Source organism: Protopterus annectens, chromosome 1.part1, assembly GCF_019279795.1.
Source record: "Protopterus annectens isolate FY-2018-M chromosome 1.part1, PAN1.0, whole genome shotgun sequence".
Taxonomy (NCBI): domain Eukaryota; kingdom Metazoa; phylum Chordata; order Ceratodontiformes; family Protopteridae; genus Protopterus; species Protopterus annectens.
Window position 1 is genome coordinate 831434860 of NC_056726.1, and position 27044 is coordinate 831461903.

Sequence of the window (27044 nt, forward strand, 5' to 3'; positions counted from 1 at the left end):
CTCAGTACTTACATGCAAGTGCTATCTAGCTACAGTGTCCGTATAGGAACAATACACACAATGATCTATCTACAACCTCCCTCTTTGATTTGTTTCGACATGTAATAGGAGAACAAAACAATTTACATGCTAGATAACATAAAAGATTAACAACAAACCAGAACTCAAGATCAAGTTTTTATTTATTTTATTTAACATTTGTTTACCGCAAAAGTCCGACTTGGAACAAAAAAAATTTTCAGAGGAGGCCCGGGGAGTAACGCTCCAGATGCATGTCTTTGTACCATGGGAGGAAACCGGAGCACCCATAGGAAACCCACACGAATGTAGGGAGGAAATGCAGACTCCGCACAGAAGGCATCTCAGCCAAGAACTGAACCAGAGAACCTCTTTCTGTAAAGTGACAACACTACTGCTGCACCACTGCACCGTCCAAAATTATATGTGTACTATATATAATCATTGGATTTCGAACATGTTGATTGGCGCAGTGGTGCAGCGGTAGCATTGTAGTCTCACAGCAAACGTTTTTCGGGTTTGATTCTCGGCTAGGGTGCCTTCTGTGCAAAGTCTGCATGTCCTTCTTGCATTCGTGTGGGTTTGCTCCGGTTTCCTTCCACATTATATAGACATCCATCTGGAGCTTTTCTCCCCAGGCCTCCGCTGAAAATTGGCTTAATTCCAAATCGGACTTTCCCAGTTAAATATTAAATAATAAATAAAAACAAAATAAATAAATGTAAACACTACTGCCAAAAGCTTTTTTTTAATTTTGTACATACTGCATCTGTTTGGGTTAAAGTTCTGGACCCATAAGCTACTGGTATGCCTCCTAGAAGACATCCTCCACCAAGACCATACTTTGAAGAATCACATGAAAGAATTACTGGTTTGTGAACATCATAATATCTCAATGTGGGTGAATTGGCAATTTTCTGTTTCAGAGTATCAAATGTACTTTGCTGTTGGGCCAACCAGGACCAGTTTACATTTTTGCATGTCAGCTCACGTAAGGGTGCTGTAAGTTCACTCAGGCCTGGAATGAACTTTCCTAATAGTTGACCATACCAAGAAAACATTGCAAAAATGCAACACTATCTGGAACTGGCATCTCAAGAATTGCTGCTTGCTTAGACGGATCTGGTTGCAAGTCAGAAATAAGTTCATAGATTAGTACTAGGCTAACTGCCCTTGCGAGCCATTTTAAGCCTAGCCAATTATCCCTTGTGAGATTCAAACCCTGCACCTTCTGTTTGTAAGGCAAACACCTTAACCATTAGGCCACCCTAAATGCTAAACAAATGACCAACGTAAGTAACTACTGTCAGCTTGAATTTAAATTTCTGAGGATTCAGTTTAAGATTGACATTGCATGCACAGTCTACAACTTTCTTGAGGTTTATATCATGTTCGTCGTCACCACTGCCCCCTACAATCATGTCAGCCATTATGATAGCACATGGCTAATTTGAAAAAATTTACTCCATCGCATGGTGAAATACTTCACTGGCAGACCTTATCCCAAATGGCATTCTCAAAAATCTGTACCTTCCAAACGGTGTACTGAAAGTAGTCAACAATGAAGATTTGTGATAACCACTTTGGCAATGTGAGAGTCAAAAGAAAGGTTACTGTCAACTTGGGTCCCCAGGTCCCTGATAACCTCTTCTGTGCTTAATGGATTGCCACCTATGTGGTAACTTGGGGTTACCTTGTTTTTACCAAAGGGTATGACTATACATTTTTTGGCGTTTAGCTTAAGGCCATGGCTCTGGCACCAGTTACCCGTTTCTACGAGACCTCTCTGAAGGATATCTGTGTCTGATGGATTTTCAACTATGGCGCCCAGTTTGCAGTCATCTGCAAACTTTGTCAGCCACAATCCTCCTATGTTTGCCTGCACTTCTGAAAAGTAGATGCCGAACAAGAGGGGGCCCAGGACTGAGCCCTGTGGGACACCACTTGTGACCGGCTTGGAGTCTGACATGGCACCAGCAACTCTAACCCTGTGGGTTCTGTCCTTGAGCCAGTTTGCAACCCATCTTGTGACATATGGGTTTACATTTAAGCTGGTGAGCTTTTTATGATACCCGAGTGGGGTATTGTGTCGAAAGCTTTTGCAAGGTCAAGGTAGGCTGTGTGAACTGCCTTACCCTCATCAATGGCCTTGGTGACGGTTTCAAAAAAGTCAACCAAGTTCAAGAGGCATGATCTGCCCTTGACAAAGCCGAATTGGGTAGGATCCAATGTCTGTAGGTCCCCTATGTCTTTATTTATGAGTTCCATTATGATCCTCTCCATAGCTTTGCAGATCAGGCTTGTTAAGCTTATGGGGAGGTAATTACCAGGGTCCGTAGAAGCACCGCCTTTGTGGAGTGGGACCACAGTTGCCGTACGCCACTCTTTGGTACGTATCCTGTGGTAAGGCTAAGATTAAACAGCAGCCTTATGTGTGGGTTTAGTTCCTCATTGAGTTTGTGTAGCACACAGCCGGGGACACCATCCGGTCCCATTGATGCTGTGTTTTTAGCTTTAGAGAGAGCAGCTCTCACCTGGGCATTTGAGATGATTGGGAGGCTACACTCTGCTGGGATAGATATTTCTCCTTTTGGGGGGGGAGGGCAGAAATTTTCACTGAACCTGTCTGCCAGTATGTTTGCAATGTCTGTGGGTTCAGTGATTTTTGTATCATTTTGGACTAATTCTGAGCATATCTGGGAGTTTTCACCCAGATTTCTAACATAGCTAAAGAAGGCTTTATGATTGTCTTTTTGAGTCCTTGGCGATTTTTCTCTCAAAGTTGGCCTTGGATTATTTTATGAGTGATCGTAGTTTTTTACTAGTATTGATCAGAGATGTCTTCCCTTTTAGGGATTTTGCTCTATCTTGTAGTAGCTTTCTCCTCTTGTTGTAAAGTTTGTTTATGGCTGGGGTCCACCAGATCGGGCGCTTGCCTTTGGTGGAAAGGGTCTTGATTTTATTTGGGATTGCTTGATCCATGCAATCCTGGAGGTGCTCGTAGAAAGCATTTGTAAGGGATTCAGCAGCGTGGGTTGTGGTTTCCAATGGCTCAGGGGCCTTGAAGGATACCACACCAATCTTAAGAAGTGTGAAGTTGGCTTCATAGGTTCATACTAGGCTATCTGCCCTAGGGCATTTATAAGCCTAGCCAGAATGTGTTTGGCTTTCGCCTCCCATTTTAAATTTATTTTGCTATGCCCTTTTTCGAGGTTAGTACACTGTGCCTCTGTCTAACAGTGGCACAGAAGTGATACTCAGGGTAAACCTATGATCTCCCATCCACTCATCAAGATTCCTCTTGAAGAGAGTCAATGAGGGACTCTGCCTAACCTGGACTGGGATTTTATTCCAGAGTGAAGGGAGCCTCTGTGTTATGAATCTGTCCCTTCAGCATGTCCTGTTTATTTCAGTGCTGAGGTTCAAGTCTCTCGAGCGCGTAGCTCGATGGGATTTGGATTTTCTGAGGTGTAGCATGTCCATTAATTCCGGGTTGGACATGGCTTTATACGTCAGGCACAGATCGCCTCTGAACAGGCGGTATGCCACTGAGTAGAGCTGGAGTTTCTTTAACCGGGCAGTATATGGCATCTGTTTGAGCCCTTTGATCCTCTTGGTGAGGTACTTTTGGGGTCTTTCCAGTTGCTGCAGGTGTCTGGTAAGGTACATCCCAAAAGGGTCATTGTACTCAATTATGGGCCTGATGAGGAATGAGTAAAGAGGCACGATGACCACCCCTGAGCTACATGTGAATCCCTTCATGATTAGGTGGGCTATATAAAATGTTTTTCTAACCACTTTGGCCACGTGGTTGTCAAATGAGAGATTGCTATCAACTATTGCTATTTGAGAAGTTCTTCACTGTGGTCTTTTTTGTTGGGGGTGGGGGCGGGATGTGGATCTCCAGTGAGATTAGTTTATGGTCTGATCTCACCAATGAGGGATATACTTCCGGTGTGGAGCATTTTGTCCCCATGTTTGTGATGATCAGGTCTAGCATATTTTCACCTCTTGTGGGAATGGTGACAAGTTGTTCCATAGCATTTGAGTTTATGAACTTCAAGAACCTTTGGGCTAGGGTATTGGGGCTTGAGTAATGTTCCCAGTCTATGTTTGGGTAGTTGAAGTCACCCAATATGATGGTGTTTGGAGAGACATTTATACTCTCCAGTGTCTTCAGGAAGGCTGTGTGGGGTTCCTGAGTTTGAGAGGGTGGCCTGTAACATGCTACAAACTGTAGAGCAGTTTTGCCTATGGTTAATTGCACCTGAATGGTCTCTGATGCTTCATGAGTTGCCACCAGCCTGGAGGTGTAGGTATCCTTAATGAATATGGATACACCCCCTCCTTTTGTGGTACGGTCCGGGTTTTGGGGCCGGAACGCATGATATGAGTAAAACCTGATAGTGCCGGGGTGCTCTCAGGAGCCTTGAACCAGGTTTCAGTCACAGCACAGACATCAATGTTCTCCATACTGAGGAGGGCTTCGAGGGCGTGCATCTTGAGATTTAGACTTCTGGCATTGAGCAGCATTACCCTTAGTTTTTTTCCATTATTGTTTTCTAGGGCGGTGGGTTTAGAATTTGAGATTTGTCTAAAAAAGGCACTATGGGGGTGGCAAGAGCCTTTGCCAATATCTGAAAACCCAGGGGTGACAGGTGCAAGCTGTCCCTTGCGAAGCAGCGTGGCTTGTCAAGCATGTCATTCCAGGCAGATTGGATCCCCTTAGAATGACACCAGAAATTAAGCCAATTATTAAAACTGATCATTTTGTCTCTGTATTGTGGCATCATTCTTGGTGAAGGTAGGATACTGCTCAGGGTCAGGGTCATACCAGCCTGGACTACATAATCTGAGAGCTCCTTTATGTCTCTTTTCATGTAGTCCAGGGAGGTACGTCTCAGGTCATTCACACCGGCATGGACAATGACCGAGTCATACTTGTACTTGCTGTGGAGTGACCCGAGTGCTTGTGTTATGTGGCAGATTCTAGCGCCAGACAGGCAGCTTACTGTGACCCTCTCCTTGTTCAGTCTGGTGAGTGGGACGTCAGTGTGTCTGACTATGGAGTCACCCATGACAAGTGTGTCTGGCATTGTGTTTGGCCTTAAGGGCTGTGACTGATTTGCACACTGACTTTGTGATCTATGTGTTGCTTGTGTTATGCCATGAGGTGGCAGTTGTTTGGGTGTCTGCTTTGGAGGCCTCTGCTGTTTTGGTAGATTTTTGATCAGTGCCTCCGAGTATGTCTTTGTGTGTTTATGTGTTTGATTTGTAGTTGTGATAGTTCCATGTGAGACTGGGTTTATGGTGTGTGTGTTACCTTCTCCTCCTGTCTGGTTTTGCCAGTCCTGAGTTGAGAGAGCTCAGTCTCCAGTTTGGCTATATAGTTGCATCTCTCAAAGAAGAAGGGGCGGCTAAAAGGCCCTGCAAGACTGCAGAGGCAAAGCCTGCCCTAGACTTAGAGTAGAGAGGTAGATTGTAGTGCTTAGAAAAAGTATGCACTGAACTCCAAGTTGCAGCTTCCAAAATGTCTTTGGTAGGAACTCTCCTGAGGAAGGCCGCAGAAGTGGCAGCAGCTCTGGTGGAATGAGTCCGTATACTCCCTGGGATTTGCTTTCCTTGGTGTGAATAACAAAATCTGATTCCATGAGCAATCCATTTAGAAATGGTCTGTTTTGAAATGGCTTTACCTTGGGAGCTTGAAGCATAAGAAACAAGCAATTGTTCTGATTTTCTGATGTCCTTGGTTCTGTCCACGTAAAAACGTAGTTGTCTGTGTACATCCAAAGAATGTAAGATCCTTTCCCCTTTATTTTGAGGAGTGGGGAAAAAGGTTGGCAAGTGGATAGTTTGATTTAAAGCCACTTTGGAAACTACCTTAGGCATGAAGGTAGGATTATAGTCCTCAAAGATACCCTGTCTTGATGAAAAATAATATAAGGTTCCACAGTCATAAGAGCTTGTAACTCTGAAACTCTCCTGGCAGAGGTTAGGGCTAACAAGATAGCTGTCTTCCCAGATAAAAACTTGATGTCAGAAGAGGCAGCAGGCTCAAAAGGAGGCAAGGTTAGTTTTTCCAAAACATAGTTGAGATCCCAAGCAGGAATGGGAGGAGATCTAGGAGGTCTTAAGTTCTTAGCTCCTCTGAGAAACTGTCTCATGAACCGGTGGGAAAAGATGGGAGGGTCTGTATTATGAGTAGAAATAGCAGAGGCATGTATCTTAATGGAAGAGAAAGAGAGACCCTTATGTAAGAGATCTGTCAAGTAAAGTAAAAGTTAGGAAGAAGAGGATCAGAATCCTGAGTCTGCATCCAGGAACAAAATCTTTTCCATTTTCCTGCATAAGATTTTCTAGTGCTAGGACGTCTGGCTTCTAAAATGACATCCATAACCTGCTTCAGTAGGAAAGAAGAAATCAAAGGCCCTGGATTAACCAGGCCGCCAGGCTGAGAGTTCTGACATGAGAGTGTAGAACCTGACCCTGATGTTGGGACAGAAGGTTCGGAGACTGAGGTAAAGCCCAAGGGGGCTCCAGACATAGGTTTTTTAGAGTTGGATACCAAAACTGCCGAGGCCAATTTGGAGCCAGCAAGATCATCATCTTGGGCTTGTCCTGTTTTATCTTCAATAAGACCCGTGGAAGAAGAGGCGGAAAGGCATATCCCGAGAGGTTCCTCCAACTGAATGACAGGGCATCCACTTTCCAAGCTTCTCTGTGGAAAGTCATGGTGCAAAAATTCTGTAGTTGATTGAGATGGGATGCAAAGAGGTCTGTGTGAGGACATCCCCGGACTGCTGTTATCATCCTGAATATTTTGGTGTCCAGCATCCACTCGTGTGGATCCGAAAGGTTTCTGCTCAGACTGTCTGCCAGGAAGTTTTGTTTCCCTGGTAGAAACTGAGCTTGAAGATCCAGATTACAAGCTAGAGCTGTGTTCCATAGATCCATGGCTAGTCTGCAAAGGGGGTAAGAATGAGATCCCCCCTGCTTGTTTATGTACCACATAACTGTGGTGTTGTCTGTCTGTATTAGTAGTTGCCCTGGTTGTAAAAGATTCCTGAAGGCCAATAGAGCTTTCTGAACGGCTAACATTTCCTTTAAATTGATATGCAGGTGCTTCTGATCCTTTGTCCAAAGGCCCTGCAGACAGTTGCCCTGAAAATGGGCTCCCCAAGCATAATCCGAGGCATCCGTGGTTAGAATCTGAGTGGCAGGAGGCAGACGGAAGGGTTTCCCTTTGTTTAGAGCACATGCCCTGGACCACCAAAGAAATTCCTTTTGAAGGCAAGGAAGGACGGTGATCAGTATGTCTAAACTGTGGCAATGCTGAGACCATACACTTTTTAGGTACCACTGTATTTGCCTCATGTGTAGTCTTGCATATGGTACGAGAAAGATGCAGGAGGCCATGTAACCCAAAGTCTGCAGGAATTTCCTTGCAGATAGTTGAGTTAAAGTTGCCAAGGTTTTGAAAGTTGAAGCCAGCTGTAATTGTTTTTCGGATGTCAGAAATGCCATCTGGGTTGTGGTGTTTAGAAGAGCACCCAGAAAAGTTATCTGTTGTGATGGTGTCAAATTTGACTTTTTTATGTTTACAGAGAATCCCAGGAACTTGAGGAGGTTCTGTACAAATTCTAGATGCTGGAGTAAGACATCCTTGCTGTCTGCCTGAATTAGACAATCATCCAGATAAAGGTAAATTTGAATTCCCTTGAGTCTGCAGTAAGCTACTACTGGAGCCAGGCATTTGGTGAAGACCCTGGGCGCAGTAGACAATCCAAAGGGCAGCGCAGAGAATTGAAAGTGCCTCGATCCGGCCTTGAACCTGAGGTATTTTCTGCGATCGTGCCTGATGGGAATGTGTAAATATGCCTCCTTTAAATCCAAAGTTACCATCCATGCATCTTTGGACAGCATTGGAAGTAGCTGCTGTAGAGTAAGCATCTTGAATTTTGGAATCTCTAGAAAGGTGTTCAAGACCGACAGATCCAGAATGGGTCTCCATGAGTTTTGCTTCCTGGGGACTAGAAAGAGCCTTGAGTAAAAACCTTTTCCCATCTCTGAAAGTGGAACCAGATCTATGGCATTCATAGCCAAAAGAGCTTCCACCTGGTTTAAGGCCTCTGTCCATTGATGTTTTGGAAGGTCTGGCCATCCGCTTGGCCTTGGCAAGGTATGAAAATGGAATTTGTAACCTCTTAAAACCACATCCAAAACCCACTTGTCTTGGGTTATTTGAGTCCAATTTTGATAAAAAAAGAGAGAGTTTTCCTCCGAGAGGGGCTTCCAGGCAAGAAGTTCCTGTAGCCCAACAGAGGGGGTCATTGAGTTTGTGACCTGTCCTCTCCTCCCCTAGGGGTAGAAGCAGTCCACTGTCTTGGTCTATAAGAAGCTTGTGTTTTAGGCCTTCCTCTGGAGCGTCTATATCTACCCCTCTGAGGCCTGTCTGAAGTGGGAAAGGACCAATTTTCTGAAGGCCAATTCCTGCTAAATCTAGGTGGCTGTACTTGTAAGAAATCTAACTGTTTGCATGGATTTCGCCTTATCCTCCATCTTTTTAATCACCTCTTCAGATTTTGATCCAAACAAAACATTATGCAGGAGCAGGAGCATCCAATAATTTAGCCTTTACTTGTTCAGGCAAATTTTGTTCCTTTAGCCATGCATGCATTCTAATGACTGTACCGGAGGCAGCAGCCCTACAAGAAGCCTCCAAGGCATCAAATCCACAGTGTAAACCATGCTTCCCAACTTGTTCAGTGGCATGCAATAAGTCATGTAATTCCTTATCATCTGCACAGGCAGAAATGGAAGTAAGATTTTGTTTTAAAACAGACAAGAGAAATTGCTGGTATTTCAGCATATGAAACTGACAGTTTAAAGCCCTAATGGACAAAGTAGCAGAAGTGTACACCTTTTTGCCCCATCTTTCTAAGGATCGAGAATCCTTTTCAGTAGGAATGGGATTTTTGGCAGAAGCGGCCTTAACTCCCTAGGACCCTGAGAAATGGTTTCAGGGTCAGCAGAAGGGTTCTTGTATAAAAACTGGTGGGAATCAGGAACCCTGTAATACCTATCAGGCTTAACAGGAGCAGAAGGAAGAGAGTCAGGGGTTAAGTTAGCCTCCGAAAAGGCATCATCCACAATATCCAAAACAGGAGGAATAGCCAGGGGTCTATGTTGGGGAAGAAGAAGAAAATCCCTCAGTCTTTTCTTAGATTCCGAATACTCCTGTCCTTCCCAGTGGAAATGTTCCTTCATTTCATGCAAAGTTTCCCCAAAAGAGAAATCCTCAGGGGGAGAAGCTGAAGGAATGGATTCCTCAGCATCAGAATCCTCATAAGGAGGGAAAGAATATTTCTGGTCAGAAGAAGAAACTGAGGAAACAGAAGCCTGATCAGAGGAATCATAATAAACATCCTGCCTTGGCCTTTTCTCTGGAGGGGGATGTGAACCCCTAATCATAGTAAGTAAATCCTCCGCCATCTTGAGTAACTGTTTCTGTGACTTGGGAGCTGGTCCAGAAGAGGCCTGTTTTGCAGTCTTTGATTTAGAAGGAGTCTTTGCCTTTGGCTTTGCCTTTATTAGAAGCTGAGTAGGCCTGAAAACCCCTTCGGAAGCCGGTACCTGCACAGCGGCTCCGGACCCATCCAAAGGAGCATTGTCCGAAGGTCCTGCAATAGAAATATTTAAAGGCCTGGTTGGCTCCTCATGAGAGCCCGTTTCGGCCATCGGTTCTGAAATGGCCGACGACAGGGGCTGCAAAAGCGCCTCACTGACGACAGCCGAACCTGAAGCTGGCTAAGCTTGTGCGCTATCATCAGATTTGGACCTCGGAGGCCTGTCTTTATCCTTGCGACGTTTGTGAACTCCGGTAGCCGGAACCGTATCCGACGACATTTTGTAGTTAAAGTGCCTACCGAAGTAATGAAAAGCGAAATCATATCTTCGCTTAATTGTACGTTGATTGAATCTTGCACAAAACAGACAACTAGCTACATCGTGGTCAGGGCCTAAGCAAGGAATACAGTAAGAATGAAAATCCTTATGAGGTATTTGCTTCCCACATGAAATACAATTATTAACTTTTTCTGACATCGGAGTGGAGCAAGAAAAAGTTTCTAACGGGTACTTAGCTTTGAGTGGAGAAGAAAATCTTCGGACTGAAGTTTATCAGAAAAAATAGTCAGGAGTCAGCCGACCGGCACTTGCGAACTGCTATCACTGCACAGCAAGAAAGACTGGAGAAGATGGTGTCGGCTGTCAGCTTTGTACTCCTGGCGCTCTGATGTCAGGGAGCATGGTTGAACAGCCGACACCGGACCCAGACTTTGGGATTCTGGCCGACCGAGGGCTGCCTGCCGGCAGGGGAGAACCCTAAGGTCATGACTGCAACAGTGAAACACGATGAACATCCCCTTTTCTAGAACCTCTGCCAGGTAGTACAGAACCAATGTTAAAGTGGCATTGGCGCTGTCTGCACCTCTGCTGCTGCACAAGCAGATGAACCTTTTCTATTTTGCTGAATAAGATTTTCTATGGACCTCCTTAATAATGTCTAACACTTGCTTGCTGAAAGCTGCAGTGTTATCTGCCTTTGAGGAATCAGCCATGCAGTTAACTTGAGAGTGGCCAGGCCTGGGTGGAGTAGCTTCCCTCTCTATTGTGTGAGAAGGTCTGTGGAGGAGGGTAGGAGGATGGGAGAGCACCTGCTCAGACTGAGCAGCATGGGGTATCAGTGCTGCCTCGGCCAGTCTGGGGCAATTAGGATGCCCCTTGGTCCTTCCTCTCTGATCTTGAGCAGCACCCTGGGTATAAGAGACAGTGGTGGGAAAGCGTATACAAACAGGCTGCCTCAATGAAAGGAGAGGGAGTCCACCCTCCAAACTTCTGTGTGAAACTCTCTTGAGCAAAATTTTGTTAGCTCACAAAAAGGTCTATGTCTGGTTTCTCCCAGATTTGACTGATCTGAAGGAAGGTCGTCCTGTGGAACTGCCACTCATGTGGATCCAGGAGTTGTCTGCTTAATTGGTCTGCCAGTGTGTTTAGTTTCCCTGGAAGGTATTGTGCCATCAGGTGCAGTCCCAGGTTTGAGGCTGAATGCCAGATTTTCATAGCTAAGTGACATAGGGGGTAAGAATGGGTGCTCCCTTGCTTATTCATGTACCACATGACAGTTGTGTTGTCTGTCTTGATTAAAAGGACTCCTGGTGACAGATGTTCTTGGAAGACTAGAATTGCTCTGTGCACTGCTAGCATTTCTTTCAAGTTGATATGGAGACCCTGAATCTCCTGTTCTCAAAAAGCCTGAGTTCGCAGTGTTCCTTTGTGAGCTCCCCAGGCAATGTCTGAGGCGTCTGTGGTTATGGTTTGGCTGTGTGGCTGAAGGATAAAGGGGAGACCCCTGTTTAGGTTAAAAGCCTCAGCCCACCATAGGAACTCCTTTCCCAAACAAGGAATTGGGGGAGGTTGGTGTTCCAGTGACTGGTAGTGCTGGCACCAGACATTTCTCAAATACCACTGCAATTTTCTCATGTATAGCCTGGCAAGGCATACCAGCAGGATGCAGAAGGCCATGTATATCCCAGGCCTTGCAGGATTTTTCTGGCAGTGAGGTAGGTTTTGTATGCCAGCTGGGTGAAGTAAGACTGTAGGCAGGTCTGCCTCTGAGGGGGGAGGAAGGCCACTTGTGCTGAGGTGTCTAGAGGGGTGCCCAGGAAGGTAATCCTTCATGTGGGCTGTAGATGGGACTTTTCCCGGATGATGGTGAATCCCAGAGAGGTTAGTAGGGTTTACACAAAAGAGAGGTCCTGCAGGAGTTTTTCTTTGGTTTCTGCCTGTACAAGGCAGTCGTCGAGAGAGGGATAAATGTGTATGCCCTTCTGTCTGCAAAATGCAATGACTGGAGCCAGGTACTTGGTAAATACTCTGGGAGCAGTGGATAAGTCAAAGGGCAGAGCAAAGAACTGAAAGTGTTGTAACCCTGCTCTGAACCTTGGGTAACTCCTGCAGGACTGTCTGATAGGGATATGCAGGTAGGCATCCTTCAGATCTAGGGTCACTAGCTAGGCTGGTCACAGGAGCATAGGTAGTAGTTTTTGTAGAGTCAGCATCTTGAACTTTGGAACAAGGAGGGACAGATTCAGGATGGAGAGGTCTAGGATAGGATGCCAGGTGCCCTCTTTTCTGGGAACCAGGAACAGTCTTGAATAAAATCCTTTTCCAGTCTGTTCCTTTGGCACAGGTTCTATAGCACCCTGGGCATGAAGCTTTCTGATATGACAAATAGCTTCTGTCCTCTGATATGCAGGGATGTCTGGGCAACCTGACCTTTTTGGTTTTTCTTTGAAATAGAATCTGTACCCGCTGGTAATCATTTTTAGGACCCATAGGTCTGAGGTGATGGCCTGCCAGTTTTCTAGGAAGAGGGAAAGTCTTCCTCCTAGCCTGCTGGGTGACCTAAGGGGCAGAGGGGAGAGGAGAGAGTCACTGCAAGTCCTTAGAGAAGGGAGTTGGTTTAAAACTCCCTTGTCTAGGAGCAGCAATGGACCACGGCCTGGGTCTTTGTTGGCTATGGGACTGATGCCTAGGGGTTCTGTCTCTGCATCTCTTTATCTGGGCAGGTTTTGTTTGACAGGGAAAGGAGCAGTGTTTAGTGGGGAAATTTCTGCTGAACCTGGGAGGATGTACCTGTAAGAAGTCCTTGACAGTTTGCATGGACTTGACTTTGTCCTCCATTTTCTTAATTACCTCCTCCTCTTTAGGTCCAAAGAACTGGTCTTTATCTAAGGGGGCATCTAGCAGTTTGGATTTTTCCAGGTCAGGCAAAGGCTGCTCCCTTAACCAAGCATAACTTCTGATTACCGATCCTGTGTCCGCAAGCCCTGGTAGATGCTTCTAAGGCATCAAAACCAAAATACGGGGGGGTGGAGCCTAGATCACCAACTGAGAGCAGTGAATTTTGAGAGCTCCATAAACTAGTATAATAATATAGGAAAATTGTATTATTTTCAAGTTTAAAATGTCAGAAATCTATAGATAAACTACTAAACTACATAAATATCAATTTTGGTGGAGATGTGCAAACATTTTCCTGTCAAGTAACTTGGGGACATACTGATTCACTGAATATGAGCAACTCAAGGAATTCTCATCCAGATGCTGCAATTGATGACATCTACCTTACAGGAACTAACTTTGAAGATGGATGGCTTTAAAAATGACCTAGAAAACCTCAAACTAAATTCTCAAAAACAGACTGATACTCTTAAGGAGCTATTACGGCAGCACCATACAAAAATAACAAATATAGAGACTTCTCTAAATGACAATGAAGAGGTATACTCAAAGAGGAAGAATTTCTGCTTAAACAGAATACATGGCTGCTTAACAAAATAGATGACTTAGAAAACAGGGAAAAAGAGAAACAACATAAGGACCTTTTGGTCTGCATGAAAACACTGAAGGAGAAGACATTATTTAATTCTTAACAACCTGGATTCCTGAATTTTTAGACTTGAAAGAGGGACTTTCATTTGGAATTGAAAGGCATATAGAGCACTGAGGAAACCTGCTTCTAACTCAACAATTATACCATGACCCCCCCCATTAATATTCCAAAACTTGCACGCTGATTGGCCAGCGTGCATGTTGTAAATCGACTTATACTAATGGGAAAAGGTCCGGTCACCCGGACTTTTCCCATTAGTATAAGTCTCTTTTAAAACACTGTCTCGCTATGTTAAAAGAGTTTAACATAGCGACACAGGTTTAAAAAAAGCAACGGAGATCTCCGTTGCTTTTTTTTAAAGCTGTCTCGCTATGTTAAACTCCTTTAACATAGCGACACAGTGTGTAAAAAGCAACGGAGATCTTTCTTTCTCCGTTGCTTTTTTTTTTAAACCTGTCTCGCTATGTTAAATGGGTTTAACATAGCGAGACAGCTTTAAAATAAGCAACGGATCTCCGTTGCTTATTTTAAAGCTGTCTCGCTGCGAAACAGTAAAAAGCAATGCAGATCTTGCTTTCTCCGTTGCTTTTGGCCACAGCTCTGATGTACTGTGTAGGCATGCACAGTACATCAGAACTGCTGCGGATACCAGACAGCTGCGGAAGGGCAGCAAAGAGGCATTATACAATGACATTATTTAAGAAAAGTATTTCCTTTCTTAAATAATGTCATAGTATAATAGCAATAACCCACTTCTGGGTGTGGGTATCGGATTTACCCATGGTTGTCTTTGTTTGGTCCCTCGGGCTTCGGGACCAAACCACGCCAACCATGGGTAAATCCCGTATTACCCACACCCAGGCGTGGGTTATTGCTATAATATTTCACCTAGACCCATACTTATAACATTTCTTTCATTTCTGGACAAGGAACTAATATTAAAATCTGCTTGGAGAAAATCACCCTTAAAATACAATCAAAGCCTGATAAGGTTTGACAAGGATTCTTCTTCCAGAATACTAGAACAAAGGAAAACAGCCTGGCCAATAATAAAACTGCTGAAACAAAACATTAAAGCACAGCTGGCCTTTCCAGCCAAGATAAAAAATACTTTTTGCCAGTGAGATGAGAACCTTTAATGACTTACTATATTCATCAAAAACAACATAGTGTCTACCCCAGAAAAAATGGAATGGATGGCCTCTACTCTTAAATGAATAAAAGAAACAAATCCTTGGACTGATGCTAGAAAGAAGAAACAAAAAACTGATTCCAAGATAGCTGTCCCAAAAAATAACTCTTACGACTACATCTATCAACTAATATGGTACATCACTTGTCATCTGTTTTTATTTAAAAAAAGGAGGGTTTCTTAAACAACTGAGAAACAGTAATGATTTATTCAGAATGTTCAGAGTCCAGTAATTACTCACAAACAAAAGTAGGTCAAGATGGATTACAATTTACATTATATATAAGCCAAACAAAGCAACATATAATATAAACGCAGAAGTTACTATTCCCCTACTTGAACTCAATGAATACTTATCTTGTTAATTTTTCATTGTGTTTACTTATAATTTAAGCAATTAATTAACTAATTCAACAAGGTACCATTCATCAGAGTTCAGATTCAAATGTAACAAATTAACATCATATATAATAGCAGTAACAGTAGAGTGTTTAGAAAAAAAATGCTGTCGTGGAGACTAATGTTTTCTTCAGTTAAAATATGATTTAGAAATGTCATGTATATCCTGGTTGAATAATAGTAGCAAGCTCTTAGTACAAATGTCATCATTATTCTAAATATAGTTAATATCAATTATGGCAGGTATCACAGCTACGAGTACTGTTTGATCAATCCTGATATGGTGTGCGTGGATGCAACTGTGTCTGGCAGCTAGTACAAATGTCATTATTATTCTGTCTAAACACAGTTAATATCAATTATGGCAGGTATCATAGCTTCGAGTGCTGTTTGATTATGCCTGACATGGTGTGAGTGGATGCAGCTGTTATTGCCGTTTTCGCCTCTGGGAAGCTGTGGGTTGCGGCTTGTGATTGACGTTTACTGATGACTGTGTATTAGGAAGAGACACTTGGCGTTTTAGACTGGATACAGGAGAAGGGGGTGGATGGAGCTATGATTTGGGATATTTTGGCAGAGAATAGTTTATACATCTGCTGAGTGAGAGGTGGGAAGGCTGGAGGAATGTGTTGTCTCTTGTTGTGGCAGCTTGTTGGGAGGCTTTTTTTTTTTTTTATCAGTTTTCTCTCTGTTCTTTTCCTTGCTGCTACCTCACTGAAAGGGAGTTTGCTATGGTAATGCAGACAGTGTGACAATAATGCTCAATGGCTCTGAGGAGCCTCTGAGATAATTTTCAGCAATGTTTTTGATTAAAAAAAAATATATATATATATCTATATATCTATATATATATATATATATATATATATCTATATATATATATATCTCTCTTTATATATATATATATATATATATATATATATATATACATATATATAATAAAAGGGCTGTTTTAAACCACATGTATACATATTGAAGGTCTCCCAACACTTCGTTTAGCTAAGTTGATTCCTGATAAAAAAAAAATAAAATAAAAAAATAATAAACGCAATTTTATATTTAAAATGTATTTTGGTCCAAACACATTAAGGACTTGCATAAGAGTGGATGTCTGAGTTACTGTGAAAGAATAAGAGCACTTGTTGTTGTGCAGAACCCTTTGCAGTGGTCTGGGAAGTAAGCTTGCTCGGACGTATTGGGCACATGGGGAGAGCTGATTCTAGGGGTGTTTGGGGTTGCCGGGAAGTGCTAGAGTCTCATCAGATTTCCTTCGTGGAAATATCTGTGGGAATGGAAGGTGTGTGGAGTGGTTCCCTGGCAGAGGGGCCACTGCATGGAACAGGACAAATATTGGTTTGGATATTTTAAGAACAGCCTGGAAGCATACCACATGAACTAGGGAATGGTATTCTGGCAAAACTGGATGGGTATTGTTGCCCGTGCTTGAAGTACTGATATGTGTGTAAGGATGGACATATACTTAGAACAAATAAGAAACTAGAAGGGTCCCATAATTTAAAGTCTATGGACTGTAGAAACATGCTTGGAAGGAGCTAATAATAAGAATAAACATTATAGCTTGTGGCCTCTCAAATAACTAAGCAACAGCCAAAAAAAACAAAAGTTATGTAATATATGATTTTAGTAAATCTAGACATAAAATATATAATCATCATACAAAATGAAGCAGTCTGCTGAATTTAGATATTAAAGTCAGGATTTAATAATATGGGCTTGTGTATAACAACACTACGGTCTTAACTTGTCATAAATGACATACACTACATTGAACATCAAGGGGAAGAATGATGACTTTCTTATATGAGTAAATATGCATAACAAGTCATGTAATTCCTTTAACTTGAATTGAAGTTTTTGTAACCCATCCTAACCGTATATAATACTTAAGCGGTTACCAAGGTAAAAAGAAGTTATGTCTTACCATAACGTTCCATCTGTGTTGTAGATCTTTATTCATGCATTACTGTTAGGACTTTGGTTCCATCCTTGGAACCGACATGGCCGTTACCAAGCTCGCGCCAGCCAAAAACTCTACAATGCCCCTCTCATAGTCTCTTCAGATCGAGTATGCCCACCATTATAATATAGAAGTAATAATAGTGATAGTAGGAGGCTCTGTCTGAGCAGATACCTTAACTAATAAGGAAATCCTAAAGTCCACCAGGAGTCCAGGGAGGGGGAAGGAGGGCGGGAAGTAATGAATGAATAAAGATCTACAACACAGATGGAAAGTTATGGTAAGACATAACTTCTTTATCTGATGTTGTAAATCTTTATTCTCTCCTTACTGTTAGGACTCGAGTCCTGGGTGGCCCTAAAGAAGGACCTTCATGAGCACTACAGAACCAAAAGATGCTCGTCCCCTGGAGGCCAAATCCAATTTGTAATGAGTGATAAAGGTTAAAGGTATGAGGTCTTACCCAAGTGGCTGCTGCACAGACATCATCCACAGAGGCTCTGGAATGAAAAGCCACTGAATTAGTCATCGATCCAGTAGAGTGAGTCTTTATTTTGGAAGGTAAGGACACTTTGTTCTGATGACAGACGAAACTAATGGCATTTCTGAGCCAAGAAGATAGTCATTTTGGAAACAGGCTTACCTAATCTGGGTCCTGCAAAGGCCACAAACAATTGATTCATTTTTCTAAAAGATTTAGTTTTGCACATGTAGAAACGAAGTTGCCTATGTACATTGAGGGTATGCAGAAGGTATTTCCCTCTATTTGAATGGTGGATAAAGAAAACCAGTAGGTCAAGAGATTGATTAATGGAAAACCCAGAAATGACCTTGGACAAAAAGGAGGGGGTCAGTATGTAGGGACACTCTTTCCCTATGAAAAATCAGGTAAGGTCTCTTGACACTCAAGGCCTGCAACTCAGATACTCTTCTTGCCGAGGTAAGGGCTACTAGAAGCAGAGCTTTCCAAGACAAAAATTTCATATCACAGGAGTTAAAAGGCTCGAAAGGAGGACTTGTTAACGACTGAAGCACCAAAGTCAAGTCCCAATGGCTCTATAGGATGCTTGACTGGAGGTTTAATATATAATACTCTTTTCAGGAAGGTCTTGCACAGTCGGTGTGACATAATTGATGAATTGTCAATTTCATTCTGAAAATTTGCAATAACTGCTAAATGCACAGTAATTGTCGATGTTGAAGCTCCTGTGTGCAATAGGACAGTCAGGTATTGTAGCATCTTCTAAATAGGCATGGAAAAGGGATATATGTTATATTCTTTGGCCCATCGAGAGAACCTAGTCCACTTACTAGTATAAAGTTTTCTGGTAGAAGATTTGTGCGAAGCAAGAAGAATCTCGCAAACAGTGGATGAAATATCAGGTAGCCTGGCAATCATTGGAAGTAGAGAAACCAAGCTGTGAGCTTGAGTCTGTGTAGACTGGGGTGAATCAGTCCCTGAGGATGAGACAGCAGACCTTGGGATCGATCCAGTATCCACAGGCTGTGAATCAGGTGAGGCCATAGGAAAGGGAACCAGACTTGATGGGGCCAATAAGGGGCAATGAGGATCACTTCGTTTCTCAACCTTAGAGCTTTCTGGAGGAATTTCGGGATGAGGGGAAACACGGGAAAGGCATACAGCAGACCCGGGGGCCAATCGTGCATCACAGCATCCCTCGGTGACTCCCCCTGAGGGGGGATCGGGGCAAAATAGCTTCTGTACTTTTTGTTTAGGAAAGAAGCAAACAGGTCGCCGCAAGGCCTGCTCCAATGGCAGAAGATCTGATCCTCTATTATAAGATTGAGGGACCACTCATGAGGCATCAGGAATGTTTCTGCTCAGACTGTCCGCAAGAAGACTGGAACTCCCGGGGATGTGCTGCTATGAGAAAGCGGGTGGAAGTCATCGCCCAATGACAAATTCTCATGGCTTCCCAGGGCGTAAGACCTGGTTCTGCCTTGTTTGTTGACATACCAGACGACTGACATCTTGTCCGATTGAACTGCAATGGTCCCAGAAGGAAGGGATATGTGGAACGCTTGCAAGCTAACTGCCCTCAATTGCAGGACATTTATGTGCAAATTGGCCTCCATGGGGGACCAAAAGCCTTGGACTGTCTTTCCCTGGAAATGGCCCCCCCAACTTTAACAGGGAAGCGTCTGTGGTCACTGTGGCCCTGGGCTGAGGGAGACAGAATGGTCGACACCAAAGATTTGATTCTGGCTTCATCCACCAAAGCATTTGTTTCTTGCAAAGACTTGTAAGGCATATCATGTAGTCGAGTGGGTGAGTTAAGATCAACCATTGTGAGGAGAAGAGCCACTGCAATAATCTTATGTGCAACCTCGCCAGTGATATCAAGGTAATGGTTGCTGCCACAGAGCCCAACATTTGTAGTACAAGGCATGCTGGTACAAATGTCTGTGGAAGGAGGACTTAGATCTGGTTTCTTATTTTTGAAAGCCTATGAGGAGGAAGGGAAGCTTGACAGGACATTGTGTCGAAGATCGCTCCAATGAATTTCAGTGCTCTTGATGGGGACGTGCAATTTGTCCATGTTGATCATGATTCCTAGGCGAAGAGCAAGGCCTTGAGTGTAAGAGAGACTGAGAATGAGAAGATTCCTGGATATGGCAGTAAGGAGCCAATCGTCTAGATATGGAAACACCTGGAATCCTTGTAGTCGGAGATGAGCTACTATGACTGTCATGCATTTGGTGAACACTCTGGGGGCTGTGGAGAGACCAAAGGGCAGTACCCTTAACTGATAATGATTGGCTCCCAGCCGGATGCAGAGAAAACTCCGAAAGCATTTGTCCATCTTTATGTGGTAATACACGGAGGTCTATAGAGCACATCAAGTTGTCCTTCCCCAGAAAGGGGAGAATGGACTGTATCACGACCAACCGGAATTTTTGAGGTTTGATGAATTTGTTTAGTAAACTGAGATCCAGGACTGGTCTCCAGTCCCCTGTCTTTTTTGGCACTAAAAATAACCTTGAGTAAAAGCCGGATCCTCTCTGGTCTGGTGGGACTGGTTGGATGTCTCTTTCTTAGCAGCTTTTTGATTTCTAAAGCTGCGACCTCCCGCTGACCGGGTGGGACTTGGGGATCTGTTTCACAGGTCTAGGAGTGAGGGCGAAAGGGATACGATAGCTTCTAGATATTATCCTCTGCACCCATGCATCCGTTATGAGTTGCCAGGCCTGTAGGTGCAGGGAAAAATCAACACCCGACTGCTTCTAGAGGAAAGCAATCGGGTCACTGTTCAGGACTGCTGGAAGGGTCTGCCAGAGAAGGAATCTCTAGCGCCCTGGTTAGGCGGACCCGCTGTGCCCTGAAAGGGGCATCCTCCAAAAGAGTTGCCCCCCTGTCTTGAAGGGATTGCTCGGAATGAGTGTCACGAAAAGATCCATGGGATGTTTTGAACCACAATTTTCCTCCCCTCTGATTCCTGGAGTAGGACCTTTGGGGGGTTGGAAAAACGTACGCCCACAGCAGACAAGGTCTTTCTGTCCTCCTCACTACTTGAAAGTGTCTCTTTTACTTTGGGACCAGAAATGGAAAATTCGTCAACAGGCATGTTGACAAAGGAAGATTTAAAGGGGTCCACGAAGTCACACAAACGCATCCAAGCATGTCATCTCATAACGATGCTCGATGCGGCTGCTCGAGCTGCCTCCTCTGTAGTGTGAGAAATCAACCGCATTGAGGAGTTCGAGATTGATTCCAAGGTAGTTAGCTGAGAGGCAACAGTATCACACACCTCCTCAGGCAGTACCTCCACCAAAGAGTCAGACATTTCAGAAATTAGGTCTCTTTGGAGGCGAGTGAAGTGTGCCAGGTAATTTAGCAACCGGACGGCAAAGTTCGGTGAAGTGTAGGTCCGCTTCCTCAGTCTGTCCATAGCCTGAGACTCCCTGTTCAGGGGATGAAAAGTGGAACTATCTTCCACCAGTTCCTTCGTGTGGCCGCCGCCATGACCATGGAATTGACTACCAGCTGTTTGGACCAATTGGGCTAGTCTTCCGGGGTGGACAAAATTTTATCTGGCCTCCGAAGGATGGGTTCTGTGTTGTCTGGGGCCTTCCAGGCACACTGCACAGCAAGTTGAATGAGCTCATCTGCAGATAGGTTCACCCAGGAAGTAGATGACTGAGCACGGAAAAGCCTGCAAGAAACACAATTCCTCCAAAGAAGGGTTGGAGGGCTTCCAGTCTCCCCTCTGCTTAAGGATCTCGAGAATGTCTCCAAATGAGATGTCTTCCAGGGGAGACAGTGTGGACCCTTCTACCTCATCGCAATCAGTGTCTTCAGTGACAGATTCCTCAGGGAAATCAAGATGCTTCCTCTTGCAAAGTTTCTTCCGAGGTGGCTCCGCAGTGGGATCTTCTGAGGAGGACTCGGAGAGAGGGTTCCCTTGGAGGGCAAGCCTTGCAGTGGCTCCCGTGCTCAAGGTTCCAGAGTAGGAGGGTGAGACTGCTGCAAGCTAGAGGGAGTTCTGTTTCCAATGCCAGTGGTGTCAACTGCAATTCTGTTGAAGCAAGGACCCTCTCCATCACCTGGAAAGCAGTACATGAGGAGGGATGGGAGCCCGGAACCAAGGATGATGACCTCAGAACTGGGGTCACACCCCACCCCGAGGTGCTCCGAGAGGACTGGCAGCTACTGGGAAAACCATGGCTGCAGATGCTGCTATAGAAAAAAATCAGTGCTGAACTAGGTGCCACAGTGCCGAAAGCCCAATCACTGCTCCAAGAGTGCCCCACTTCCAAAGGAGCTGTGGCGCCAAGAGTAATCGGTACCGATAGGGAAGCCTCTGCTGTCAAGCAGAGACAGTATGTACAGAGATGGCCATCGGTACCAAAGTCTCCAAAACCCGGGTGGAGGTCGGAGGAGGATAGACAGGAGAATACTCAGTGAAAGGGCGAGGGAAGACCTGGTCTGGGTGGTTAACCCTCTAGCTGCCAGAAGCTGGTTCACAACCCTCACTACATCCTGTTCCAAAAGACTCCTGGTGGTTTGAAGGACGCTGTAGATGGGGAGTGTGGTCTCTCAAGAAAGGGACTAAATTGTTGTCCTAAAAAGGGATCATAAGAAGGACAATATCTAGTTCTTGGAAGGTGCTTGATCTTCGGAAATGAAGGAGTCATTACCAGAGGAGCCCTGCAAGACATCGGCACTGTGGCCGGGGAAGGTGTCGATGCAGGCACAGTAGTCGGGGTCTGTGTCACAAACAAGTTCGGAACTGAGGAGATGGTGCCGAGGTCAGTACAGTGGAAGGAGTCTGAATCAAAATCAAAGGCAGCACAGAGGGAGAAAACAAGGACCCTGGTGCCGAAGCTGTCTGCGCCGACAGTGCAGAAACCCAGTGTCGACTCGGTTCCGAGGAGGAGGGGGATGTCGGAACCGAAAGACTCCATTTCTCCTTATGAATTTTAACATCTTTATGCTTAGGAGGTGGTGAGACCTCCATCCCAGAAAGAGCCTCCGCAAAGGGTGATTTTAACATACCCTTAAGGAGAAGTTTGTTCTTGCGTTCAGCCAATGTATGGTTGCTGAAGCTAGAACAAATGTTGCAAGAAACATTAAGGTGGTCAACGCCCAAACAGTAAACACACCGGGCGTGACCGTCAGAATTAGGCAACTTACACCCACACTTATCACATTGTTTGAAACCAAGCTTGGCCTTATCCGACCATAATACAGAGTATAACCACACTAACACACAACAAAACTAGCAATAAGACGAGAGAAAGCACTTTTTCTTTTCGTTCTTATTTCTTTTCCCCCTTTTTTTTTTTTTTTTTTTTTAACAGATAAAAGGAAAGAGTACCAACAATGGTACATGGTACTAAGAAATACCAAAGGTAAGAGAGAGCCTACTAAGGCAGGGAGACAGGGAGTAGTACCAACGATGGTATGAAGAACCAGCAAAGGTAGTGGGTACGGCTTAGTTAGGAAAGAATAAGGTAGAGATAGGAAAAGACTAGAGAAGACAAGAAAAAAACTGTCTTACAACACACTAGATTGAGAAAAATACCACAAAAAGGTAACACTTAGCTGAGAGAAGGCTAGGCACGTCTGACGAGGAACACAGCAAACGAGATCTGAAGAGACTATGAGAGGGGCACTGTGGGTAGGTCTTAGCTGAGAGTGTTTAGCTCGCGCAAGCTTGGTAATGGCCGTGTCAGTTCCGAGGATGGAACCTAAGTCCTAACAGTAAGGAATGAATAAAAATTTACAACATGAGATCTAATGTTTATACATGACAAACTGACAAAAGTTGTTCAAGAGAAACAACAGAAGCCTGAACTTGAAATGTCACAGAATGTAACAATCATATTCTGAACAAATAGCATTAAATTGAAAACAGACATTTAGTTTAATAACATGGGCTTGTGTATAATAACACTATTGTTTTAACTTGTCATAAATGACATACACTATACTTGATATCAAGGGGAAGCACAATGATTTTCTCATACAAGTAAATGTGCATAACAAGTCATATAATTGCTTTAACTTGAATTGTGGTTTTGTAACCCACCTTGACCATACATAATACTTAAGCTGTTACCAAGGTAATTAGAAGTTATGTACTCACCATAACGTTCCATCTGAGTAGGTAGTTCATTTGTCTGAAACCTGTGGGTTACGGATCCGATATCGGATCTGAGCCGGCAACTTGTTTCAAGCTAATGGATCCGAGCTCCTAGCTCCTCCCTTCACCCATAATCCCCTGCTAGCCCTCCATGACCTCAGATCGAGTTTGCCTCTCCATATATATCCAACAAAGGATATCTAAAAAAACTAATAGATCCAAAGAAGGTCAGGGGGAAGGAGGGGGGGATGGTTGCAGACAAATGAACTACCTACTCAGATGGAACGTTATGGTGAGTACATAACTTCTAAATCTGAAGTAGGATTGTTCATTTGTCAGCAACCTGTGGGACAGAGTCCCCAGCTACCTGCACCCTGGGTGGCCATCATGGAAGGAGCCAAAGGATGCTCTCCCTCTAGAAAGCAGGTCTAGCTTATAGTGGTTGATAAAGGTATGAGATGAAGCCCAAGTGGCTGCAGAACAAATATCATCCAAAGGAACTCTAGACTTGAAAGCCGCAGAAGTAGAAATGGAGCGAGTGGAATGAGCACGAACTCCTTCTGGTGCGGGTCTACCCGAGGCTTGATGAGCTAGTAGGATACATTGGGAAATCCAGCGAGATAAAGATACTTTAGAGATAGCTTTCCCAAAGTTAAATTTGGCAAAGGAAACTAACAGCTGGTCGGATTGTCTATGGCCAGCCGTCCTACGAGTATAAAAGCGAAGCTGCCTATGAACATCCAATGAGTGCAGCTTGTATTCACCCTTATTTTGATATTTAGGGAAGAAAAACGGTAAATTTATGGATTGGTTTATGTTGGTTTCTGATGCTATCTTGGGAAGAAAGGAGGGATTGATCCTGAGGTACACTCTATCAGGGTGAAAAATCAGGTATGGAGGCTTCACAGAAAGAGCCTGAAGTTCCGACACTCTTTTCGCTGAAGTAATGGCTACAAAGCTGTTTTCCATGACAAGAATTTGAGATCCACTGAAGCAGCGGGTTCAAAGGGTGGAGCAGTCAAGGCTTGAAGAACTAAAGTAAGATCCCATGGGGGTACGGCTTCTTTTACAGGAGGTCTAAGTAAAAAGGTACCCTTGAGAAAGGTTTTACACAATTTGGCTGACATCAAGGGTCCTGTATCATGTCCCACATGATAATGAGAAATGGCTGCCAATTGCACTTTGACAGTTGAACAACTAGCGCCTTCTTGAAAGAGTTCAGTTAGGAAATCTAAAATGGATGGAAAAGGAGCCGTAAAGGGATCTAGATCACGGCGCTCTGCCCAGATGGAAACACGTTTCCATTTGCTGTGATACACTTTCCTGGTGCAGGGCTTATGTGCTGCCACGAGGATGGCTTTGACTGGTGAAGAGATACCGGGAGTCCTAACTAGGAGTGGAACTGGAGCAACCAAGCTGTCAGTTTCAGATTGTCCAGGTTTGGAGTTGGCAAGTCCAATGGATGGGAGATGAGATCCGGAATGGGATCTAGAATCCAAGGGTGATTCACAAGGTGAGACCACAGGTAAGGGAACCAAATTTGTCGAGGCCAGAATGGGGCAATTAGAATCATCTTGCTCCCCAACCGCGAGGATTTCTGTAAGAGTTGTATCATCATTGGAAGAGGAGGATAGGCATAGAGTAAACCGGGTGGCCAAGCATGCACCAGAGCGTCTCTTGGAGATTCCCCTGGTGGGGAGATTAGAGCGAAGAAATTGTCGCATTTGGCGTTTGAGGGAGATGCAAAAAGATCGCAGCAGGGTTGCCCCCATGTTGCGAATATCTGCTTCGCTACTAGAGGATTGAGAGACCACTCGTAAGAAGGGTGCGGCTGAGCTTGTCCGCTAGGATGTTGGTCCTCCCCGGAATGTGCGTTGCAATCAGAAAGCGGTTGGTGGAGATCGCCCATTCCCACACTCTCATGGCTTCGCGGTTTGTTGATATACCAGGCCACTGACATGTTGTCAGAGTGAATTGCAATCGTTCCTGCGGGGAGGAAGCTCTGAAGTGCTTGCAACGCCAACAGCACCGCTCTCATCTCCAGAACGTTGATATGCAGGGAGGTCTCTGTATCGTTCCACATGCCTTGAACTGTTCTGCCTGAGTAATGCCCCCCCACCCGAGGCGGGAAGCGTCCGTGGTCACAGTGGCGATAGGGGGAGAGGTGCAGAAGGGACGGCCCGTATGGAAGTTCGATGCTTGGAGCCACCATAGTAGCGCCCTTCTGCAAGCCTTGCTGATAGCAATGGGATGGTGGAGAGGAAGGGATAGGAAGGACCATTGCACTAACAGAGTCCATTGCAGGACTCGCATGTTCAAACGGGCGCATGGAAGGAGTGTAATCGCTGCTGCCATGGAGCCTAGTGCCCTCAGATCAATTCCGCTGGTGAAGCCTCTGAATGAAGGATAGCCCGCACATGAAGTTGTAGATTTCTGATTCTCTCGGCAGTTAGGAAGGCTCGCAAATCTCTGGTGTTTATTCTGGCACCTATGAATTCTATGATCTGTATTGGAGCCGGTAGAGATTTGCCGACATTGATAGTAATGCCTAGTTGTGGGGCTAGATGGAGAAAGTCGTCTCTGGCCGAGCAAAGTAGATGCCTTGTTGGTGCGGTCAGGAGCCAGTCGTCCAGGTACGGGAAGACCTGAATTCCCTGGAGTCTCAGGTGGGCCGCAATCACTACTAACACTTTGGTGAACACCCTGGGGGCTGTGGTGAGGCCAAAGGGAAGGACCCTGAACTGGTAGTGACTGGCTCCCAGCCGGAAGCGAAGGAACCTCCTGGATCGTTTGTCCATTAAGATGTGGTAATACGCATCCTTGAGGTCTATAGAGCACATCCAATCGTTCTCCCTCAAAAGAGGGAGGATAGATTGAAGAGTGACCATTCGGAATTTTTCCTTGGTTACGGACAGGTTCAAGCGGGAATGGTCTAGGATGGGTCTCAGGTCCCCCATCTTTTTTGGCACCAGAAAGAACCTGGAGTAGAACCCTAATCCGAGCTGGTCTTGGGGGATAGGCTGGATGGCTCTTTTTCTTAGCATGTGCTGTATTTCTGCAGCTGCGGCCTCCCTGTGATCGGGTGGTACATCGGGGAGGTTCTTGGATTGGGGGACATGGAGAATTGGTATTTTGTACCCTCTGGATATGATGCGAAGCACCCAGCGGTCTGTTGTGATGGACTCCCATGCCGCTAGATATTTCGAAAAATGCCCCCGACTGCCTCCAGAGTGGAGCAGCTGGGCAACCCCTCAGGGCTGCTGCGCGGGCCGCTCAGAGAAAGGTTCTCTGGACCCGAAATTTCTCGGAGCCCCTCTGCCCCTGGGGCGACATCCTCCCTGTCCACCTCTGCCACGGTAGGACTGGCTGTCCGGAGCTGGTTGGGAATGTTGT

At 44.8% G+C, this 27044-nt stretch overlaps 1 protein-coding gene across 2 annotated transcripts in view; it reads right to left on the bottom strand.

Annotated features, from left to right (window-relative positions):
• The window catches only part of GBA2 (glucosylceramidase beta 2), a 2751058-nt gene that overhangs the window by 1757914 nt on the left and 966100 nt on the right, over positions 1 to 27044 (bottom strand). The window lies entirely within an intron of this gene.